This window comes from Amblyomma maculatum, chromosome 1 (assembly GCF_055883805.1).
Source record: "Amblyomma maculatum isolate TAMU_Amacu chromosome 1, ASM5588380v1, whole genome shotgun sequence".
Lineage (NCBI taxonomy): Eukaryota > Metazoa > Arthropoda > Arachnida > Ixodida > Ixodidae > Amblyomma > Amblyomma maculatum.
In genome coordinates, this window is record NC_139344.1 from 57,837,016 (window position 1) to 57,859,996 (window position 22,981).

A 22,981-nucleotide genomic window follows, 5' to 3' on the forward strand; every position below is an offset into this window, starting at 1 on the left:
TTCAATAAATCCATCTATCTATCTATATATCTACTTTGTTAGAAGGTATAGATATTGAAATTCCAATTACCCCCATATCTAAATCGAATAATTCAAGAAACTGATACTGACATCTATCGTATATCACCAAGAGAACTGCGCTCAATATTTGTACAATGATGTAACATTGTACAAATGTTAAACGATGTTCCATGAATCCTGTATACTTTCGTTATTATACTGTTTTCCCTTAGCCGCACGCGTCTCTGCTGCCCGTGTGGTTGGGGGTCAAGCTCCTCAAGCTGTTCTGACAGCTTTTTTTCTGTACTCCATGTAAACTTTTGTTTGCAGAATAAAATTTGAATTGTATAGTAGAAGCATGGATGCCTATAGAGGCTTAATAGGCTGAAAAAACAAACAAACGAAGTCTAAAAGAGGTGAAACCAGAGTATAGAAGAGAGAGGAAAGAATGTTCCTCAGTCACATTCACGAACAAAAAAAAAAGTTGGGGGGGGGGGGGGGGGGGGGTCTTTAGACCACTAACCAAGGTTTGAAAGGACGGGGTAGGTTTATAGCACCGTGGTTAAAGCAGCAGATTAGAGGTCACACTTGAAACTTTAAGCTAATTTAAAGGCTGAGCACCTAAATGTCTGACGCTCAGCGACCCGGATCCACAATTGTTTGGAGTGATGAAAAATGCGGAAGACAAATAAAAAAAGACTACTTGCTAGCATGCGCCTGCTTCAAAGGGCACGCTCATATCATCCATCCATCCACCCTGGCCATATTTATGTTTTCATGCTCTCCGATTTCGCATCACAGAGGAGTTTTCAGTTTCGGCTTTGCTTTTTTTTTTCTTTTTCTTGTTACATAAAGAACACATGTAAAAATACCAAGTGAAACAGAAACAGAAATGAAAACTACACACGCAAGGAGGGTTTTGCTACAACGAGGGTTGCTCTCTATATAGGAGGGCTGAAGGCGCATTCGTGCCTCACCGCTCGTTTCGGGTGGCTAGCTGACTGAGAAAGAGGCGTGGGTAAGGCGACTGTCCAGCCTATGAGCGACTGCGCTGAAACAGATAACTAAGGCAGGTCCTTATTTTCGCGCGCAGAAACGCCTTTCGCACTGATTACCGTTCGCAGCCCCCCTTACCGCTCTCTGATGACAGTACTCACCGCGCTAGTATTGAGGCTTTTTAAACTGCCAGTCGCGTGCACGTGCGATAGGTATACTTGTCACACATACGTACACAAGGTTATTTTGTTACACGACTAAGATCCGGGCAAGGCTGCTCTGCCTGGCGTACAGAATAGAAAACCACTCACCTGTGCGAGCGAAAAAGGCGTGAAATAGGATGAAGCTATACTGATTGGCAAAAGTTAGTTCTACCTGCAAGCAAATAGGACTGAAATTATATTGCTTGTTGTCAATAGCTTAACTCAGGTAAGCGAATTCAAAACTCCCTAATATAACAACATGAACCACCAAAAAGAACGAAAAACTATACACCGCACCATGTAGCAGCTTTAAACAAATGCTTTGGAAAGAACGTCAGACCTGTCATAAGGCAAGAATGCGAATTGAGATTTCCTGAACGCTGAACGCAATGCCGCGGAGACACGAAAGTGAAATTCAACGCAACTTGCGCGCTCTCTTTTTCGTGCACTGGCTATTTCTCGGCATCGCGATTCTTCTCACATCTCCATTCGGTACAGAAACATTGCCAGTATATTTGAGATAGAGAGAAGTGCCAAAGGAAAGAGAGGAACAAGCGACAAAAAAAAAAAAAAAAAAAGAACGACGACCCGCAGAAAGGGAATGAACCAGTAGAACCTTTCTCGTTCTCAACTTTAACCTTTTCTTCTAGCAGGGCTATCATTTGTCCCTTCTTCCCTGCACGTTCGTATAACCGCCAGAAAGCATTCTTGTACAGCATATAATTGGCCTTCCTAGCTTTAAAACCTGAAAGTCGTTAAGTTCTGCGAATCATGTGCGAACAGCTCATCTAAAACGGCACCGCTTAGCGCAGCAAGGTTGACGCAGTGTGCAAAGAACAACGAACAGCTGGCGCTTGCTGCGTTTGCGGGTTGTCAACGCCATTCGTGTCTTCTATTTGCTCACTTCTTCGTTCTTATACAGTGGAGTCCCGACTAGACAAAAACACGTCAATAGCACACTATCTTCCTCGCGAAGAACACAAATTTGGCGCAAAGATAATGAATCTGGTCAAATTTTATTCCGTTTTGATACGCATATTGCGCTGCTGGCGTCCACGACGGCACTACCGCGCTGCCTCCGGGATCTATAGCAGTCCGCGGAGTGGACCATGTAAGCGTATAGAATAAATTAGAAAAAAAAAACCGCCATAATATACGCTATAAATCCCGCTGTCTTGCGATACTGGAGCAGCGCACATGCTGAAACAAGAGTCGCCTCTGCCGCCTCCGCCGTCGCTGTTTTAACAACGGCTTCCGCGCTCAGCTATGAAGGACGCCCTAAGATCCCTATGCGTGGAGGCGACATGCGCTTAGTGACGCAAATACTAGAGCATGAATAAGCGAACTTGCACAACACAAATACTCGTATTTATACGATAGTGAAGTCTTTGGTGAGTTATATATGTATATAGAACACCAGGAAAAATGCAACGCCTCTTGAATGAATATAGTTTTGCTACTTACATCCGTGGTAGTTTGTGCGAATCGTCAGCGGGACAAGTTCTGGCGGCCAGGAGCGCGCATGCGCGAAACACCACGCAGGCTTCTGCGCATGCGCGCGTCCTGTTCGCCATAACGACATGTTGTCGAGAGTTGTAGCGCGCTGTATTGAAGCTATAGTTTTGATCTGCAGGTGCAGTAATGAAAAACAGTACGAAACACCTCACTGAAAGAAGAAGAAAAAAAAAAAAAACGCTGGACACTGTTTTTGCGTCAGCAAAGCTTTGTGAACTTGAAAAATGAACACAGGAGGAAGTGTTACCCGAACATTTTACCTGCCGCAGCAATCTGCGTCATTTCTTTTACAACCCCATTTCCAAGCGCCGTGGTATATACACTGACAGGGTGAATAAAAACAGTCAATGTGCCCTTCCGCGTTTGTAAATCTAGCTGCAGCGTTTTATGAGATACCTGTCACCTGCAGTGTTCTCTAGCCATAGCCGATCTCACTTCAGAAAGTTTTGAATTCAATTGAAAGAGGAAAGAGCCCAAAAGCTGTATAAAGCTAAATCAATTACTAATGCAATGATAAAGATGAGTCTTCGTATCCACGTATTTATCAGAAGTTTACATTCTCTTCTCGTAAACCATCGAATTAAGTATGCGCGGCAGTTTGACTCGCTCGCTTTTTGCTAGGCGTTATCTCTTTTTTATCTTTGCCTCGTATACCTTCTATACGTTCGGGTCATGTGTAAAGGGGCTCCAAGCGGCAGGTGCAATGTCGCAGGCGCTCAGAAAGCCTGTTGCAACGTGTTGTTCGTGCTAATATCACTTTTGTTTGTTTTTTTCTGGACCTTCGCCACTCGCTCAAGTTCTCGCCTCTTCCACGTGCTCACGGTGACAGCACGAAAAAAAAAAAAAGAAAGAACTGCCACAGCCTCCGAAAATCGAGGCCGAGCCAGTGACATAAATATGTATGCCAATTGCTTCAAGAGTCGACCCCAGTCACATTTCAGATCTCTGCAAACGAATCTACATAAGAGCTTTACAAGATGGGTAATTATAACGCTGCGCGGAGAAAGCGTTTGCGTGGACAAAGTTCCTCGGCAGATTGTTTTACTAACCGCCATCGTTTATGTCATAGCACCATACCAGTATTCAGGTCATATCCTGCTCGTATTCATTTTATCCACTTTAAGATCGGAAGTTCCAAACGAACATGCCCACTTTTCGAAGGTGTTCGTATCTGGTACTTGTTATATGAAGAGTGCAGTGTTGCCCTCTATAAGTTTTCATTTCAGTCACGCGGCGCTGCGCTGGCGATTGCATGCAGTTGCCGCAGCACATCAAAAAAGAAATCGCAGTAGAATACACTTTCCGAGACAGGTGAAGTTGTCAAGTGAACCTACACAAACGATTTCCCCAGCTAGCCACTGCTATGAACTATAGACGCACATCGTTATACCGTCGAGTCTGGTGCCCAACGTGAGTGGGGTACGGGTGACATGCCTTCTGTACGGACGCGCGTGCACTCACGTTGATGGATCGGAGCCTCTGCATGCGATTGTGTCGCTTTACGTGAGTGCGCAAGCAGCGTTCCATCCTCCCAAAATGTGCACGCAAACACTGGATGCGATAACGCTTGGGCTGTCGACTTTGCAGCCAATTTGCACTCTTCGCAGCGCAACAACGTAGCTCACCACATTGGATGCATTGCGAAGAGCTGGCGTTGATCATATCACGACTCTGAATATAGAAGGCCAAAAGAACGGTACTGCCATCATCCACCATATCAAAATAACAACGGCGACGGCAAGCCACGCAACTACAACACTAGTCGAAATGACTCTGTCGTACGTTAACCTGGCAGCATTGCTCTCGTACAAGCAGTTCCCGCACTCTCTGCCCCTAACTTCCGCACGGCCTTGTGATAACCGATGCGTACTACTTGGTTAAACGCGAAGTTAAGCAGTCGCTTCTTACTATAGATCTTAATGGGGGAGTACTTCATTGAACGTGTCCTATGCAGCTGCTTCAGGAGTTTCTACTTGCAGAGTTTACGAATAATTCTTAAAGCTCCACAAGCTGCTCATTGCTCTTTCGGTTTGAACATACTATCTCCCACGCTTCTGAGCATAATTTTCAGTCAAAACCTTCGCTTCAACTTTGAGCACTTATCAAGTCCCAACAGTGCGCGCTCGCTGCCCTTGAGGTATCAAGCAGACAAGCGCGCCTTCCAGTGAAGGCACTCTCAGGCAAAGGTATTAAACCGAGACAAAAAGCCCTAGTCTGAGACCTCAGAGGTAAGCAGGCTTTTTCCACTTCAAACGCTCCCGTGGAGACAAGAAAGGCTTACCTTGGTGAGCTGCCGCGAGGCATCCAAAGGGTGAGACATACAAGCGCTCCCTAAGCGGCTGTTAGCGAGCGCTTGTGCACTTCTCACCTTCGTCGCTTTCTACATCATCCCTAGCACACCTAAACGAGTATCGGCGCGCAGCGAAACCAAGACGCTTGCGAGGAACGAAAGAGACAAGTGATCCGAAAGCACTTGGCAACGGGGTGGGCATGGTCGGGAGACGAGTGCCAGTGATTCCTTCGTATTTGCCTCGTTTGTTCCTCGAGTGCTGACAGCGAGCAAAGCGGAGAAATCCAATGAGTGCCCACCTTGGAGCGAGGTATCCAGCTCTCCCCCCTAGCGTCGTGGGACGGCGAGCGGCGGCGGAGTAGAGGATGCGCAGGTCGTCGCCGCTCTCCGGACGCGCACCGCGGAGGAGCACTAGGACGGCGAAAGACACGGCCTGTCCCGTGGGGAAAGTCCGGACGACGAGAGAGCGTCCGATCGATGCCGATGATGGTGGGGGATGATGCGAAAGCGGAGAGCGCGAGAGCAGTCGCTGACGGCAATAGCAGCAGCAGCGACGCGGAACAGGAGAGTGGAGCGCTGACGGCGGCAGCAGCAGCAGCAGCCGGCGGATCCAGCCAGGCGGCCGCGTGAGTCGAGAGAAGCGGCCGCGGCAGCGCCCCGGTCGCGAATAAAATCCCGCTGGCGCGCTCGGCCCAGGCACCGCCTGCCGGTGGGGCCGCGGGAGCCGCGAAGGAGGGACTCGCGTCACGGGGCCCCCGCCCACTTGGCGCACCGAGCAGGCTGCCGCTTTTTTTGAGGCTTTCGCAGTGCGTGTGTTATGTGTGTGCGCGCGCCCTTGCTCCCACCGCCCGAACCCCTACTCCTGCCGCTGCTTCTTACACCCCCACCTCTTTCGAGGGCCGAGGGGAAGGCCCAGTTTGCCTTGCAAGCTCGGAAGGGGCCAGGAGGGGAGGGCGCAGCGCTGCATATGCCGCCAGTTCATTTCTCAGTGGGCGCTTGCTCGTGTCCTCACGTCCATACATTCGTGTTGCTGCCGCGCGTGCGGCCGAGCTTGTAGTTATCTCTGTTCTCCTGACACATTCGTGTCAGTGTACTCTTAGCCCTTTCGGCACTTCTCCTCTCGCTAATATACACACCCCGCTGCTCGGAGCGACAACAAGGGAACATGTCTCAAAGTGCTTCAAAAATGTGGTAGCACCGCACGTTGCTGATTAATGGCAGAGTGAAGACTTGAAACCATTATTTTCGTTTCGCTTCGTTACTTTTTCTTTTCGCTTTACTCCTTTCTCATTCATACTCGCCCTTATTGAAACCATGCAGCCTCATGAAAAGTAGACATAGCCCCAAGTATACAGGTGCCACAGAGCTCAGTGAATGCTACAGCGCGGGTGTCTTTTTCGGTAGCAGCTTGCTCTGCCTGCGATAATTCAGCCCTTTTTGGCCGAGGACTTCTACCGATGTGTGTCACATGTCAATTTCATTGCTGCGTGTCTGTGCCCGAACATAGCGAAATTAGGGGAAACCCACTTAACTATATATAGCTTTACTGGACGTTATGTTATGTTCGTGCGCAATTTCGGCCCTATCACTCATTCATCAAGCGATTCTTGTTTCTAATTTTTTCGCCACGCTGTGCGCCAGGCTGCGAAATTCATTGCGAAATTTTAACTCCCATCACAGAAATTTTTCACAGTGATTTCAAAAAGTTGCCTTCATTTGTGCGGTCACTGCTTTCTACTTGTTGCATTGAGATGGAAGGCTGGCGAGGTCGCGTTGGTAAGTTAGCAGGCTCAACATATTGCACAGGAATTACATCACAGGGTTGCGACTTCATCCGCTGTCTTGACGAAGCGTTGACATTAGCAACGCTTGTGAAATCGACTGGAAGGCCAGAGCAGAGCTCGGACTAATATTAGTCATGCAACTAAAGACTTCGATGGCTTCTCTCCGGTATTTCCCAGTAGCCATGCATAGTTTTGCCGGCCATCAGTTCGCAGATATGGCTTGCCGGTCATGATAAGACAGCTTGTTCCTTGCCACATGCTTGGATAGCTCCAGAATGTGTTTTTGGTGGAAGGCAAGAAAGGGGGGTGGAGAGAGGAGATGACCTGCTTATTATTATTTTTTTTAACATTCCAGTTAAGCCCGCCTCCTCCATACCCGCTTTCCTTCCCATTCGAAGGAGAAGTATTTTATGTCACCATGTTGTAGAAACGAACGGAGCGGTGTCAGAATATAGCAGCATGTTCCTCATGCTTTTACTTGTGACGTTCTCGCTGCTGTGCTTCCCGCGGCTGACGCGCGTATACGTGCTTTGTTGTTAGCGTCGAGCAAATCCTCTTTCTGGATCAGTACGAGCCCTTACTCTCGCCTCTCGAATCCAAGCTGACAGCTTCCGAGCCGCGATCCGTCGTCCTTGCTGCGAGGCGCAACCGACTCTGTCGTTGAATTTTTTGCGTGCGTGCGTGCGTGCGTGCGTGCGTGTGTGTGTGTGTGTGTGTGTGTGTGTGTGCGTGTGTGTGTGTGTGTGTGTGTGTGTGTGCGTGCGTGTGTGTGTGTGTGTGTGTGTGTGTGTGCGTGTGCGTGTGTGTGTGTGTGTGTGCGTGTGTGTGTGTGTGTGTGTGTGTGTGTGTGTGTGTGTGTGTGTGTGTGCGTGTGTGTGTGTGCGTGTGTGTGTGTGTGTGTGTGTGTGTGTGTGTGTGTGTGTGTGTGTGTGCGTGTGTGTGTGTGTGTGTGTGTGTGTGTGTGTGCGTGTGCGTGTGTGTGTGTGTGTGTGCGTGCGTGCGTGTGTGTGTGTGTGTGTGTGTGTGTGTGTGTGTGTGTGTGTGTGTGTGTGTGTGTGTGTGTGCGTGTGCGTGTGCGTGTGTGTGTGTGTGTGTGTGTGTGCGTGTGTGTGTGTGTGTGTGTGTGTGTGTGTGTGTGTGTGTGTGTGTGTGTGTGTGTGTGTGTGTGTGTGTGTGTGTGTGTGTGTGTGTGTGTGCGTGTGTGTGTGTGTGTGTGTGTGCAGGGGTAGGAGAGCGGAGAGAGGCCTTGTTGAAGCCGTGTTTCCCTCGCGGTTGAGATAATTGCTTAGCATCTCGAAAAAAAAATGATGTGATGTCGTCCAGGGGAATGAACGCACATGCTAAAGCGTTGAATATGATTTTATGCAGTACATTCCATAGGTACTGGAAGGCCAGAGGATGATGCTTGGAAGAGGATGGAGAAAGAATACACTGGAACAGAGGCCAGTATTGCTAAAGAAGTTGTGCGTGCTGTAGTGCCCTGAGTTGATGCTCACAGGGGGGAGTAGCTGTATACCGCTCTGCTTTGGCAGGCCAAGGAGGTGGCGATTGACAAGGTCCTTGCTGTATAGCTTTCATAAGCGGAGCAAATATATGACCACACGAGGGAGAGTTCAGACAGGGAACAAAGCCATGAAATAATTTTCTGGATTATAACCAATCCCAAGATGCAAGAGGTGAAGTTATTCGCGTTGGCGGATTGATTTGTTAGGCAGTTTCTTGGGTCGATCCCCTTTTTCCAGAGGATACGCAGTAGCAGGCTTCGCACACTGCGGGGGCGCTCACGCTCGCCTTATAGAATTCTGGCAAGCTTACGATGCTCTCGCTTAAAATGCCTGGATCCTGACCTGAAGCTCCGGCTTCCATTCGACCTACCCTGGCATGAAGCTACTTTGCTGTGCCGCCTCTGGGTTCTTGTAGCGTTCACCAATTTTTATTCATCTGTGAAAGGTATGGCCAATATCCCAATATGTCTGTTGTGGGCGCCACTGACGACAGCGCCCCAAGCGGCAAGCTAACCAAGCGGACCGCCGGGAGACCCCGGCATGGGCGACCGTTTCGAGCAGAGCGAAAACAGGCGCCATTACCTAATGGATAAATAAGCAGTTTTGCTTGTTATACCGGCTACGTCTACCACATGGCGGCAGCGGCGGGATAACCAACGCAGCGTGACACCCAGAAGGACAGCGAGCCCAACGTAAGCGGCCGCGGCGTCATGCCATACACTCGCGGCGAGAACGAAGAGCGCGCGAGCGGCACTCCGAGAATGACGTTCAACCCGCTCGCCGTGGAACTGCCGACAAAGCTTGGACACGATGGCACCGCAGGTGGGATCGCTACCGACTCATCTCCGGTCTGACACGACAGGACGAGACGACGCAAATCAACACATTACTCTACGCCATGGGCGAAGAAGCGGAGGACGTGCTCGCTGCTTTGAAACTGACAGACGAACAGATGGCATCATACTCCGCCGTGGTGAGTGCTTTCGAAAAGCATTTCCTACCTCGAAAGAATTTCATCTATGAGAGAGCGCGATTTAACTCTCGGAAACAAGAGCAGCATGAAAACGTCGACGCATTTGCGACTGAACTGTTCAAGATGGCCGAAAGATGCGATTACGGAACTCTCAAAGACGAACTGATTCGGGACAGGCTCGAGAGAAGCGCCCCGGTCGGCTTGCGAGACGTAAAACTCAGCGAGAGCCTGCAGCTTGACGCAGAACTCACTCTCGAAAAAGCAATCACAGCTGCCCGCAATTCAGAGAGCGTGAAACTTTAAAACAAGGAAATTTGCTCCATCGAACAGCCAGCTCTCGACATGGGGGAAGTTCGCGGCCAGACAAACGTCAAAACTCGCCGGAACGAAGCGATGGTGCCTTTGAAGTCGCGCCCTCAACGTACATACAAGACGGGAGATGAACGCTGCAAGTGGTGTGGTGGTGTGCGTGACCACACGAAGACACAGTGTCCCGCGATAGACAAGACGTGCAACCAGTGTGGGAAAAAAGGACACTACGCCCGCGCCTGCATGTCTAAGCCGAAGGACGAGACCTCGAGTGTCCGACCACGACCAAAAGACCTCGGAGAGCTATATCTAGGCGAAATCGAAGTGGGAGTGAACACGCTGTGGAGGATTACTGCTACCGTGAACAACTTGCCTTTTACCTTCAAGGTCGACACCGGCGCGGATGTGACTGCAATCGCACAGGACCAGTACTACAGAACCGTCATGGGACCCATCCAGTCAACGCAACAGCTGTTGATAGGCCCAGGCCAGACAGCGATAGCCACTGTTGGATACATCGATGCAACAGTCACCTGGCGCAACACTGAAGTCCAAGAAGCAGTATTCATCATCAAAGAATTAAACGAACCGCTGCTCTGTCGATCAGCTATAGAATCACTTGGGATTCTACGGCGCCGTCTTGAGCTAGACGAAACCCTCGCACAATCAACTGATGTCCCCAACTTCTTGTCGTCATACCCAAAGCTAACGTCTGGGCTTGGAGTCATGAAGACTGAGTACCTCATCAAAGTCAAAAAGAATGCTGAGCCATACGCAGTCAATTATCCTAGGCGCGTGCCTCTTCCACTGCTTCCACTTGTGAAGAAAGAACTAGAAAGGATGGAAGACTTGGGAGTCATCCAGAAGATCGAGCGAGCGACCGAGTGATGGTTTCTAATAGTTGTCGCACGAAAAAAGAACAACGAGCTGCGCACCTGCGCATCTGCGTGGACTATGGTCAACGCAACCAACAAATAGTACGCGAACGTGTGCTCATGCCTACGGTGGACGAGTGCCTTGCAAAATTAGCAGGTGCAGCATTTTTCAGCCGCCTAGATGCACGAGCAGGGTACTGGCAGGTGCCACTGTCCAAGGACTCTCGCGAATACACAACCTTCATCACACCAGTTGGCAGGTTCCAGTTTCTGAGGCTTCCCTTCGGAATCTCGACACCGCCAGAGTTCTACCAACGAGAAATGCTCCGTGTGCTCGAAGGACTAGATGGTGTGAGTTGTCTACAAGATGACATCATTGTCTCAGGGAAGACAACTGAGGAACACGACACCAACCTTCTGCTGGTGCTGAGGAAGCTGGAAGATGCAGGTGTTACCCTCAACATCGACAAGGGCTCCTTTCAACAAACAGAAGTAACATTCTTAGGACACGTCGTAAACTCAACAGGAGTCAGCGCCGACCCGGAAAAGGTCAGGGCTATAGTCCAGCTCGACCCACCATGTGATGTGTCAGAAGTCAGGTCTTTGTTGGGCTCTGCAAACCACCTAGCGAAATTTCTTCCAGAGCTAGCAGACTTTGCGAAGCCTCTCAGAGACTTGCTCCACCAAGACGCCGACTGGCACATGGGGCCCAGCTCAGCAGCAGAGTTTTTACAAACTCAAGCAAGCTTTAAGATGCCGATTCTCACTCACTACGATGCTCAGTCGCCTCGCACAGTGTCTGTGGATGCTTCCTCATACGGTCTTGGGGCTGTACTTCTACAGCAGTCGCACGAAAAGCTCCTACCTGTGGCATATGCATCACGCTCCCTTACGGATGCGGAACAAAGATATGCCCAAATCGAAAAGGAGGCACTGACGGCAATCACATGGGCTTGCGAACATTTCCGCAAATACCTACTGGGATCAACCTTTCACGTGGAAACGGACCACAAGCCGTTACTACCGCTGCTGACGACTAAACGACTTGACGAGCTGAGTCCTCGCCTTAAACGTTTCAGGATGCGCCTTTTGGAGTGCGACTACACCATGTCCCACACTCCCGGCAAAAAGCTGTACACAGCTGACCTTCTGTCCCGGAAGCCATCTGGGAAACCAGCAGACAAAGAAAGAACTCTCGTGAGTGCAGTTTGAAGAATTAGCACTTGAACAGCTCCCTGCTTCAAACCAAATGCTGGACAGAATCAGGGCAAGCATCCAGTCAGACGAAACACTTTCCAGGGTGGCTACCTTCTGCACTACATCATTGCTAACTGTGCATGGCTGTCACCTGACCTGAAAAGGTACGTCGAGGTGGCTAGTGAGATTTCGCTCGTTGATCGTCTGCTATTCAAAGGCGACAGAATAATCATCCCGCCATACATCAGTGGAAAAACTCAATGCAGGACACTTGGGCACAACGAGGTGCCGAGCAAAGGCAAGAGAATGCATATGGTGGCCAGGCATAGGCAAGCACATTGAAGACTACGTGGAAAAGTGTCCAACTTGCAGAGAGCACAGAAAGCCAGAAACAGAACCCCTGCTTCAAACCCCATTGCCAGCACACCCTTGGGACACAGTCGGCATGGATCTCTTCACGCTGGAGGGGAAAGAGTATGTTGTAGTAGTGGACTACTACTACCGATATTTCGAGCTAGAACAATTGCCGAGGACAGCTACAAAAAACATAGCCCTAGTCTTGGAGCCAATGTTCGGTACGGTGTTCCACGGGCAATACGCACAGACAACGGGCCGCAGTTCACTTCCACTGAGTTCAAAGAACTAGTGCATCACTGGGGAGTCTCACACACAACCTCAAGCCCTTACTACCCGCAGAGCAACGGTATGGCTGAGAGGGCTGTGCAGACAGCAAAGCAGCTTTTGAGGAAGTCTTCCAACATACACGAAGCGCTGCTTGCCTACAGGGCCACACCCAGCGTGGAAGGGTTTTCACCCGGAGGACTCAATGGGTCGTCGCCTGAACACCACATTACCAAGCACTTCGAAGCTACTAGCCCCGAAGTGGGACGACTGCGAATTCAGACAAAATAATGAAGCCTGCAGAGCTCGTGCAAAACGATCATACGACACCCGGAACAAGGTACGGAGCCGAGAGCGCTTACCACCAGGCACAGCGGTGCGCATTCTCGCTAGAGCTGCATCACACGGCGTGGTAACACAGCCAACATCAGAACCAAGGTCCTACGTTGTACAAACCGACAGAGGACAAGCAAGACGTACAGCAAGACGCCTGCAACCGTTGCAGGACACGAGCACCACAAGATGTGGACGTGTTTGTAAGTGACCAGAACGCCTGGACCTGTGAGATCAAACCTTTCAAGAAAGGGGGGTTTTGTGGGCGCCACTGACGACAGCGCCCCAAGCGGCAAGCTAACCAGGCGGACCGCCGGGAGACTCCGGCATGGGCGACCACGCCAAGCAGAGCGAAAACGGGCGCCATTACCTGATGTATAAATAAACAGTTTTGCTTGTTATACCGGTTACGTCTACCACAATGTCCAACCTCAGGGTGCGACGAGACGATAGCCCACATTCTTCGTGAGTGCCGAAAGACAGTCTCTTCACCGTGTGCTGGAGCGTCTATAGATGGACGCCCGCTACTCCGCTTCTTGAGAACCACGGGCCTGTACGATAGGCTGTGATTTAGTGACTATACTGACTTCACTTATTTACTGACTATACTATACTGACGTCGTGCATATTTCTGTAAATCTCTTTTTTATCCGTAATTTTTTTTTATCCACTCACCCCACGGTTTCCTACACTCTAAAAAAAAAAGGTGTGATCTTAGTCTTTTTGGGGGGTAAACTGCTTGTCGCTGAGCTAACACCTTTTTGGGGTAAGGTTACGCTGTGTCTTGGAAGACTAAGTATTTATACCATTGCATGTAGTGTAACATTACGCTTCTGGTAGCATAAACTTGCACCTTCACAAGCAGTGTAACTGTATTCTACCTAGGCATAACGTTGCACCTTTCATAAAGGCCTATGTTTTAGTCTGTCGATGGCATAAGCATACCCTTGCATCAAAGGTGCAAGTTTGCACCTTGACAACGTAAGCTTATCCTGTATGTACAGGTGCAAAGTTACCATTTTAGAGTATAAATTTATATTACGACAAAGAGCGCAAAGTTTTGCACCTTTATGGTGCAAGCTTATACCACCAGGAGAAGGATAACGTTGCCCTCCAAGCAGTTTAAAGTAATGCCATATTACATAGGGTATCTAAGCATCATCTTGTGGTATATATATGCTATCCACACAAGAGTACTATTACCAATCTGCATCGTAAACTTGGTCACTGGAAGCAGGAATAAAGCTAACCAATACATTTCAAGATTTTCTGGAAGGAAAGATTATGTTGAAACATTGCAATATCTTTGTGTCGTCTGGAGTGTGACAGTGAGCAATGTTTCAGGTGAGGTAGGCTGTGTCATGTTGTATTCAAGCCGTAAGTTATGTTGCAGAGTGAACAAAAAGAATTTACAGAACAATCGGTTAAGATAACATACCATGGTGTTTATTTTACCTCATTATACACCGAAGTTGCAGCAAGGGACTGGATAATCTTCTCCGCACAGTCAGGGCAGGGATGTACCACGTATTTGACCTGCATAGAAAAGAGAACTTGTAATCAGTTACTCACGAAGAAAGTCTCACAAAACATGCTTATGGAGTAATTAATTCACATATAAAAATAACACTGCACAAAGGGCAAGTAAAAAGGAAGACAGATGGAAATAGTGCACCAGTACAGGCTTCCAAGTGTTTATATAATGAGAATTGTGAAATCACACAATATATAGATCAATGAAAATTCTCCAAATCTGAGCTTTACCTGTGCCACTAACACACACATAGACAACTAGCACATTGCAATCTCAGAAAAAATTGACAATATGCTCAATAAGACACAATATACAATGAGACATATTCTTGTTAGGAGCAGGGTCAAGCCATAGGCATCACTGATGTTGGACTACCCAGAGGGTTATTTAAAGAAATATGAATGAAAACATATTGATAAAATAGAAGCTAGCCTAATAAAGGCAAAAGATGTGATTTAAAAAACCCCTCCCTCTACTCGTTCATATGTGCAGTTCTCCTTTTTTTTATCATTAGCTTTTTATGTTAAACTTTGTTTTATCACCTTCACTTTCACCTTTGTTGTTTGCTGGTTTCCACTCCAACACCCAAACATTATAGTTTGCTTTCACACCTGACCATACCAGTGGTCTTGTTTCTAGTCACTATGGTCTCACCCTCCTAGAAAACACTGTCTCTGGTCCTTCATGACATTATCTTATGTTGCCTATAGTGTTAATGTTTTCCTGAGACTACACTGTCTTTAGTCATCTGATCATCCATCACAAGTGACAACTGCAAATCTCTTCTTCTTCTTTTTTTTTTTGGGGGGGGGGGGGGGAGGAGGGATGGGGGGAGGTTCTTTTGTTCTTGCATTCGTTGTCATTTCTCATGAATATAACGAATGAAGCTTGTTCCTGCAGAGCTTGCTCCTGCAGGGGTATGTCTAAGGCCATTCTATTGTTTCTGCCTTTAGTGCAGTTTATATTCCTGGAAAAAGGCATGAATATACCACAGAGGCTATGCCTTATAAAATGCGGGATACCACTTCTGAAAGATGGAACATTTCATGCTAAAAGAGCAATGATAGCAAGGCACATCCAAAGCACCTTCTGCACATGTGCATTACTGCAGTGATGTCACAGATGCAGAATTATGTAAAGCATGACAATAAAATGCAACTTTTACATAAGTTCGTTGCTAGTTTCACACCACACATCAGCTTATGCCGATGCCAAAAACTTCTCGAGACTGCCGTTTCACTTCAAAACTACATTATCTTGCTCAGGAGGCAAAAAACAATACACTTCAATACCCCTATAATTCCTTGAACAAACCACAAAGCTTGAGATTCTATGTATTGCTGTTTCATGTAATGCTCGCAGCACATGCAGCAGGAATAAAACTTCTCATAAACTGCAATTTGCCAGAACTGTCAACTGCTTATCTCTTTAGATGCCTAACTAATGAAATTGTAAATGCTGACCAATATTATACAAGAATGATTATTAAAAAGTGTTTACAACAAATTTCTCGAAGATTATGTTCTTTACCTTTACAGATTGCAAATCATAAACTATGAAGAGACACCCGTGCAGTCTCTGCCGGTGGGTTGTGCAGCAATGTGGACTTTGGGTACCTGGTACAGCTTCAGGATTAGACTTAATTATCTATTCTTTTTGTTTATAAGAGGCAATATGAAAACTGCAAAATTGAAGGCTATTAATGAGTGAGCCTAGGCCTAAAACCCTCCTAATCATCTATGTGGTCTAACATAATGAGCATCAAAAATATTCCTTTAAAAGCTTTGTAAGTTGGTTTTTCCACATTACATAACTAAAAAAGGGTGTTGCTGACATTTCTTATTCAGATAATATAGACATATTTTGTGTTTTTGATGATGCAGAAGAAGCTAACATGATTCTGGCAACAATACCAAGTGCAGCAACATTTTTTACATGCAATGTGGGAAAGCAAGACAATAGTTTTCAAATACGCCTTTCCTTGTTCAGTATTTTGAACTACATTGCTCTTTCAGAAAATTTAAGAACTGGGCTCACCTATAATATTGGGGACCCTCATTTCTGGTATATAATACTGTCCCCTAAAATTAAAATGCAAAAGTTAAGTCAATTTTGGTTGATTAGCCATTCAACCATTATCCTCTACCACAGACATGTCCACTGTGCTGCACAATCCAGTTCTAATTGTACTGCAAATTTCATTTCATTCATTCTCCCTTTATAGGCCCATAGACATGACATAAGGGGTGGGGGCATATATATATATATATATTTGTTAAATGGTAGTGGTGGAACACAAGGAAAATACGCTGAGTACAAATGGCACAAAACAATATAAAGAACACAAAAGAAACAATAAAGCTGAAAGTGCTAAAATACCGTCCATTACATATCACCTGCAGTACTTCATTTTTAGTTTCATTCTATTGTGGACATACCTAGCAACATAAGAGCATGTGAGTTGTTGAAAATTACACCCATCAGAGAACATAACCTTACTGCTGAGAACCAAGTGCAAACAATTTAAATATTAGGTTTTGAAGAAAAAAAGAAAAGAGGCATACATTAACAGCTCACTCAATAAAAAGAAGTCAACCTGTTCAGATTGATTACATACTGAAAAAATTCCTCCCTTGCTAACTTGCTCAATAGCACTGAATGGTTCCAGAATCAATGTAATGCCAGGGCTATTGCTCCTCAGCATCGAAAAATATGCTCTTTGATAGACATAAAGCAACAATGAACAGACCACAATGCCACAGCTATGTCGAAAAATACATACCACACAAATCTTGCCGTAAGTAGTCGTCCAGCGCTGAAGAAAGCAGGTTGATCTTTAGAAGCAGGAGTAACAGCACTTCTACACCGTATTCCTCCTACTGGCAGGTACGCTGCAGCAAAGGTATCATTCATAACATTAGCATGATACTTGTAACTAGTACATACATAACTATAGTACAAGAAATAATGGCACCACACATGCCACAACAATGACTCAAATATTTTGACAATGAGCTTAAAAGCTACAACTCCTGTTCCTAGATATATCTGTAACAATATCTGCCACCTCTTTACAGTCGAAATAACTGCTTAAATAAACTAGAATAGCAGATTTATGACAAACTGCTAGCACAATGACAATACACATTAACTTCAATGAGGGAATGTCTCAGTACCAGTGAATTGTAGTAATGAGTATAACACAATGTCTGACAACAGAAACTACAGAAGGAAAAGAATGTGTTATTATTGGTCAGGCATAGCCTCCTTTCTATGGGTCAGGAGGCTGAAAAGTTCAGAATGGAAATAGCTGAGTAGAAACTATAGCAAATCCCCAAATGAAAAATATTAGTGATATAAAAATTTTCCTTAGCTCGCTAACGAAAATTAGCACATTTAATCAAAATAGCTGTTTGGGCCAGTTGGTTCATACTTACACTCTAAAAGACCAGCGAAAAAAAAGAAAACAGGTACAAAGGAACACAAAACGTATTTCAGTGCCCGTCCTGTCATTTTTTGTTCCTTTGTCCCCGTAATTATTAATTTTTTTTTGCGCTGGTCTTTTTATGTACCGATTACAAAAAGAAAGTCAGTCTTAAAGCAGAGAAGGGGTGACACATGGTTTGCTTCAATGCTGAAGACATCTGATCACCAGCTAACCCAGATTTTTCACTTGTTAAGTGATTTGATCGAGTCCAATATTTATTATCAGTTTTTAACATAAGTGATCAGCAAGTTAAATAACACCATTTACTCGCACACGCCCTCAAACACAATGAAACTCAATTGATAAGTCACTGTCTGGGCGTGCACCATATTGCACGGCATGAGCGAAAATGGCAACACGCAAGGAGACACACACATGGCAAGCGACATAAATATTCTCCGACGAGAATCCCAAGCAGTATACATTGAGGCAGATGTCAGTGATCAGCAATATGTGCCACAAAAGTGCGCGTGTCAATTTAAACGCCCCTTTCTGGACGGAAACAATGCTTTGGACTTACCAGCACGGATAGCAGAGACCAGTTTCAAATTCTTTGAAGAAACGACAGTCTACGTTCTTGCGCAGACGAGACGAAGGACTTGAGCCTGCAGCGAAAAAAAAAAAAAAAAGCGTGAGAAATGTCTTTCCTGCACATTGCGTCACTGCGACAGTATACATGTACACGAATCGGCTCGGTCCCACCTCTGGTCTCGACGCCATCAGCTCAAAACTGCGGGGTTAAATCGGCGTTCTGAAAGCGTGACTTTAGGATATCAAGCGCGCTGCCTTCGAACGTACAAGTTGCTGGCAAAAGAACCGTAAACTTAACCCATCACCCTGCATGCTCTCCCGCATTTATGGCAACGTTCCCGTAAAGCAGCAACAACAGACGATCAAAATCGATTGTAGGCAGCGAGCAAAAATAATGCGGCATGCAAACACGTCAATGCGTATCACCGGGACTGCATTAGCGCTCGTCGACGCATACTTTCGACCGCGGGATATGCTTGTGAGCGTCGTAGACGACTAAAAATGCACCATTAACATCCCGCAAAAAGGTCGTGCCCATCTAAAAATTTTGGGATGCGCCGCTCCTCCAGTCTGAACTGAGGGAGTGGTATGCTCAGGTTGGGATCCAAGACGTCGTGCTCAGAGGCCGTTTCACAGACAAACAAGCAGCGTCGCGGACGTAAGCAATAACAAAACATGTTCAGGCCAAGTTAAATAGCAGAGAAAAACACGTAAAACGAAATGTAAAACGTCACTTACATGCGCGGCTGAAATTTGGCGCCAAGGATCCGTTGGAACGCCACCACCGCGACGACCAGCCATCCGCCGTTTCATTCCGAAGTTCACACTTTCACGAAGTCGTTTCATAGTGAGGCATCGATGAGCGCACTCGATGAAATAATCGCTGAGAGCAACCGAACTTTTCTAAAAACACAGATGAGTACCAACGACAAAGAGCACGAACGCTGACTCGTGCGGCAATCGCCGTCGTCGTCTTCTCGGACTAGCAGAGTCGCAGGGAACGCAGGCTCAAGCAACTACGAACACGTGACGCTGCATTGAGAATAAAAGCAACAAAACTAAAAAGCAACTGCTTCGCTTCTCGTCTCACCACCACTCCCCCCTCACCTCCCCTTTCTCCCTGTTTTGCAGCGTACACACTTGTCTGTCCGCCCTTGTTCTGAGTTCGGCCTTGCTCTCTCCACGGTCAAGCTCGCGTAGGAGTCGAAAGACGGGATGGGTGTCGGGGGGGGGGGGGGGGGGGGTGAAGGGGGGAGGCACCGCTTTTTGTAAGAAGATAAGATGCTCCCAACTTTCGACGATTCCCCACCTCCTCCGGGGAAAAACGAGGGGTCCTTTTGTGGTAGCTTTTGAAAGGACATCGGACGGGAAGTAGGAACACAGCCGCACCCAGCTTGAAACCGGTTACCATCATAAAAAAAAAAAAAGAAGAAACAAGCGGCAAACTTTTTTTTTGCTTGAGCTGCAGGGACGAAATGGTGTAAAGTCATGCGAGAGAGACTAACGTCTTCCGTGCGGGTGATTGCGCAGGGTATATTTAAGCCATGCGGTTTCAGACAGCATAAATCCCGAAGTTACCCTCCTTTTACACTCTTTTTTTTTAGAGTGTACCCTACAGTGGGGGAATTCCCCCAGTGCAGGGTAGGAAACCGTTCTCTTCTTCCGGTTAACCTCCCTGCCCTTCTTCCTCCTACTGCTCCTCCTCCTCTTGAAATGAGTACTCCCCGCATGCAGTCGCCTGTTTTACAACGCATTTCAGATTGTCGTGCGCTGGGACAGCCACGAAAATCAGGGTTTCAGTGTCAAAGAAGCCACTTGTGCAGGTGCATCCACTTGTTCCATTTGTGAAGCTATAGCCAATGCAAGGATAACATCATATTATACCGTCTTCTTTAAAACGATGAAGCGCGACTTCAGCACAAATACAGACATAATGACATGTTTGGGGCACCGCATCGGCTAGGTAAGGCAATCTTGTAGCTGAGGCGAAAATGCTGACAACGTTGTTTGCACGCAGATGACCTCTGAGAAATCAATGACAAGGTCTAACTGTGCAGCTACTTTCCAAAGCTACTTTTAAACTCCCAGAAAGGTATACCCAGCAGGCTCGCGTAGAGAGTGTCAAGGCATGTCTCGCCTGCGCGAAGCTGCGGGAGGAGGAACTCGTCGCGTAATGCGCCGCCGACTACACGCACCAATAAAGCCCCTTGCGCACCAAAAGCCAGCAGCGCCATCCCTCGAGTTCGCCGCGTCGCAGGGACGTCGCAGATTGTTTTCTAGGTTCGCGCGTGTTGCTCGCACATGCCCTTGCAAAAACAGTTCCCGCTGTAAAAATACAACCTGATGAAGATAAAAGGTCTGACAAAGCGCCAATGCTGACTTCCATTCTCTGTTGTTCCTTGATTGTTGACAACTTGAGTAGCCCCAGCGCGATCAAAGACAAGAAAATGTAGACGCCTTTCCTTAAGCCGAAACTAAGTGAACCAGTTTACAAGAGGGCCACGAAATGCTTTCGGAACCGAGAGATAAGGTTTTAACGTAATTAAACTGAGTAGGACGTACAGAAGCTCTTGCGCACAGCTGGAAATTGATGGAGACGTGCAGTGCACAGCGCGTGTGTGTGTTGCTCTCAGTGCATGGGCGATCGGCTGTGGTGATTGCTACAACGTCCTGTACTCGCTTCCCACAAGGAGTTTCTGGGTGCGAATCCTCTCCATTGCAGCGTTTTTCGGCCTACTCAAGCCACACAGTTCTTGGCTGCGTTTGATCGTGTCTTATCTGCGGTTTAATCTGGTCAGACCTATGATGACACGTGAAAACGTACACTGTTGGAGTTACTCACGCCAGTATACGTGGACAGTGATGTCATGTAAACTTGAGGGCCAATCAGGAACCAGGCACAAGCAAGATGTTTGGTCGGCTCTGCCGATCTAAATAGGTATAGGCGGTTAAGCTATAATGTCAACCAGTATATATAAAATTCCCGGAATAGAATATGTAGGCTGCGGATAAAAACTCAGAAAGTATACAGCGTCAGTATGCAGTGAAAGTGTATACTTCACAAAATCTTTGACGCTTGCCCAAAGCCCGTCGCTATTTCTTACCTCATAGATATCAAGTGATGTGATCGGGGTTCGCGGACCAGGCTTCACCGCAGACTGGTCAGAAGCAGACGAGACATCGAGGCAGGATAAGCCAGGGAGGAGAGCTAAGAAAAGATGTTCATGTACACTTTCTGCATGGTGAAGTATGTGCAGGCGGAGAGAAGAGCTCAGACCTGAACCTGAGCTGTTGGATACAACTCCACCTCATAAATACTGTTTTTTGTCCCCAGCTAGAGTTCATGTCGGCAGCTTATCGGGGAGACACTTGCGAGCATTCGAGGTGGTGCCCACTGCAGACGGTGGTATACCTTAACCCTCTCGCACACCATCATGTAGCGAGGGTTCAATTACTTGGTGGCGATGACGATCTATGCGGCGTTTTTTCCCACGATTTTCGGGCGTCAAAAATTGCCGCGCCGACGCGACGCTCAGCTCAAGATACATGGAACGACGAAGCAGCGCGAGCGCCGCCGCAGATCCCTCGATGCGAAAGCAAATGCATCAGCGAGCGGAAATAACCGCAGAGCGAGGTACATGAGAGAAGCGACGCTGTTCCTTGTGTTAAAATCGCGAAAGGGCTCATTCCAACGCTACGGTGCTAAATGTAGAAAGCGTGCTCGCCCGAATGTATTTGCTCGCCCGAATGAACGAAGATATCTCGAAATGCCCGCACGGGTACCAGCGGCACGGTTCTTTTTTTTTTTTTTTTTTTTACAAACTTCGCTTCAGGGAGAAAACACATTACGATCCGAGAGTAGGTCGTGTACTCACAAAAAAAAAAGCCACATTCCGTGCGTGCTTGAATAAGCGTTTATTTTCACGACAATCACATTTCTGCGTCCAAAATCCCGCGCACCACGTCGGCCATGACGGCCATGTTGACAGCGGTCGCTCAAACCGGAAATGCCAGCTTTCCGCGCTCCTATTGGCTCGCGCTCGCAGTAGCTTCCGGTTCCAGAGGACGCCGCTACGCCGCTCCGCCCGCGCGTCAAATACCTGGCAGGGCCAGATCTGCGGCGGCGCACGTTTTTTCCGACGCCGGGCGTCGAGTGCGCGCCGTCAGGAGAAAAACGGCACCTTGACGCTGCAAAAACGCTCCATGTATTCCAGCCTTTAGAGGCCGGATACATGGAGCGTTTTTGGAAATGCAGCACCAAGTTGAGACAGTCCGAGATTCCGAGAAGTCCGTCTCTGGCAAGGGTTACTTTCTCAAGGTACTTAATTCTTGAAATCCGCGAGCACTTCCGTTCGGCGGAGAGTTCCGTGCTTTTACTCAAAAATTCCTTGGAGGCGATGACGATCTTGAGCTGACGGTGGAATAACCTTTTTCCAGCAGCGCATCCCTCTTGAGGCCGCCAGGCGAAGTACGCTTGACAGGAAATGTTCCTGAGAATTTGTGCAGAAATTCGTTCTTATACTTCATCTCACAAAATATCTGCAGCACTGCGAAAGGCAGAGGAGCCTTTGCAATTGGGCTCATAAGTGCCCCTCGCCCCTGCGCACTATAATAGAGAACTGTGTTTCTACTGTCACTCCTGCCAATTTGGGGGGCGAGAGGAGCGTAGGAGCACAATTGCCCATTAAATTGCGGCTGATCCTGACTAGACCGGGGTGCCTCCCCCCTCCCCCCCCCCCCCACCACCACCAATGTGAAACCATGAAAACGGCAATAGACAGCTAGGGAAACCTGGCTGTGTCTTTGTTGAGGCAAGGTGGGGCAGACG

The 22,981-nt window shown here is 47.5% G+C and overlaps 1 protein-coding gene and 1 long non-coding RNA gene across 2 annotated transcripts in view; both read right to left on the bottom strand.

Annotated features, from left to right (window-relative positions):
- The window catches only part of LOC146202452 (LIM/homeobox protein Lhx9-like), a 62,853-nt gene extending 57,416 nt beyond the window's left edge, over positions 1 to 5,437 (bottom strand). The window contains exon 1 of the mRNA XM_084588195.1: positions 5,304 to 5,437. The gene's annotated coding sequence lies outside the window, so the exon portion shown is untranslated. The remainder of the gene's footprint in view (positions 1 to 5,303) is intronic.
- Positions 5,438 to 13,816: 8,379 nt separating this feature from the next.
- Positions 13,817 to 19,165, bottom strand: LOC146202453 (uncharacterized). The gene is made up of 4 exons (XR_014702168.1): positions 18,892 to 19,165; positions 18,143 to 18,227; positions 16,918 to 17,026; positions 13,817 to 14,137 (listed from the first exon to the last, which is right to left on the bottom strand). It is a non-coding gene; the product is annotated as an uncharacterized LOC146202453 (long non-coding RNA).
- Between the last annotated feature and the right edge of the window lie 3,816 nt (positions 19,166 to 22,981).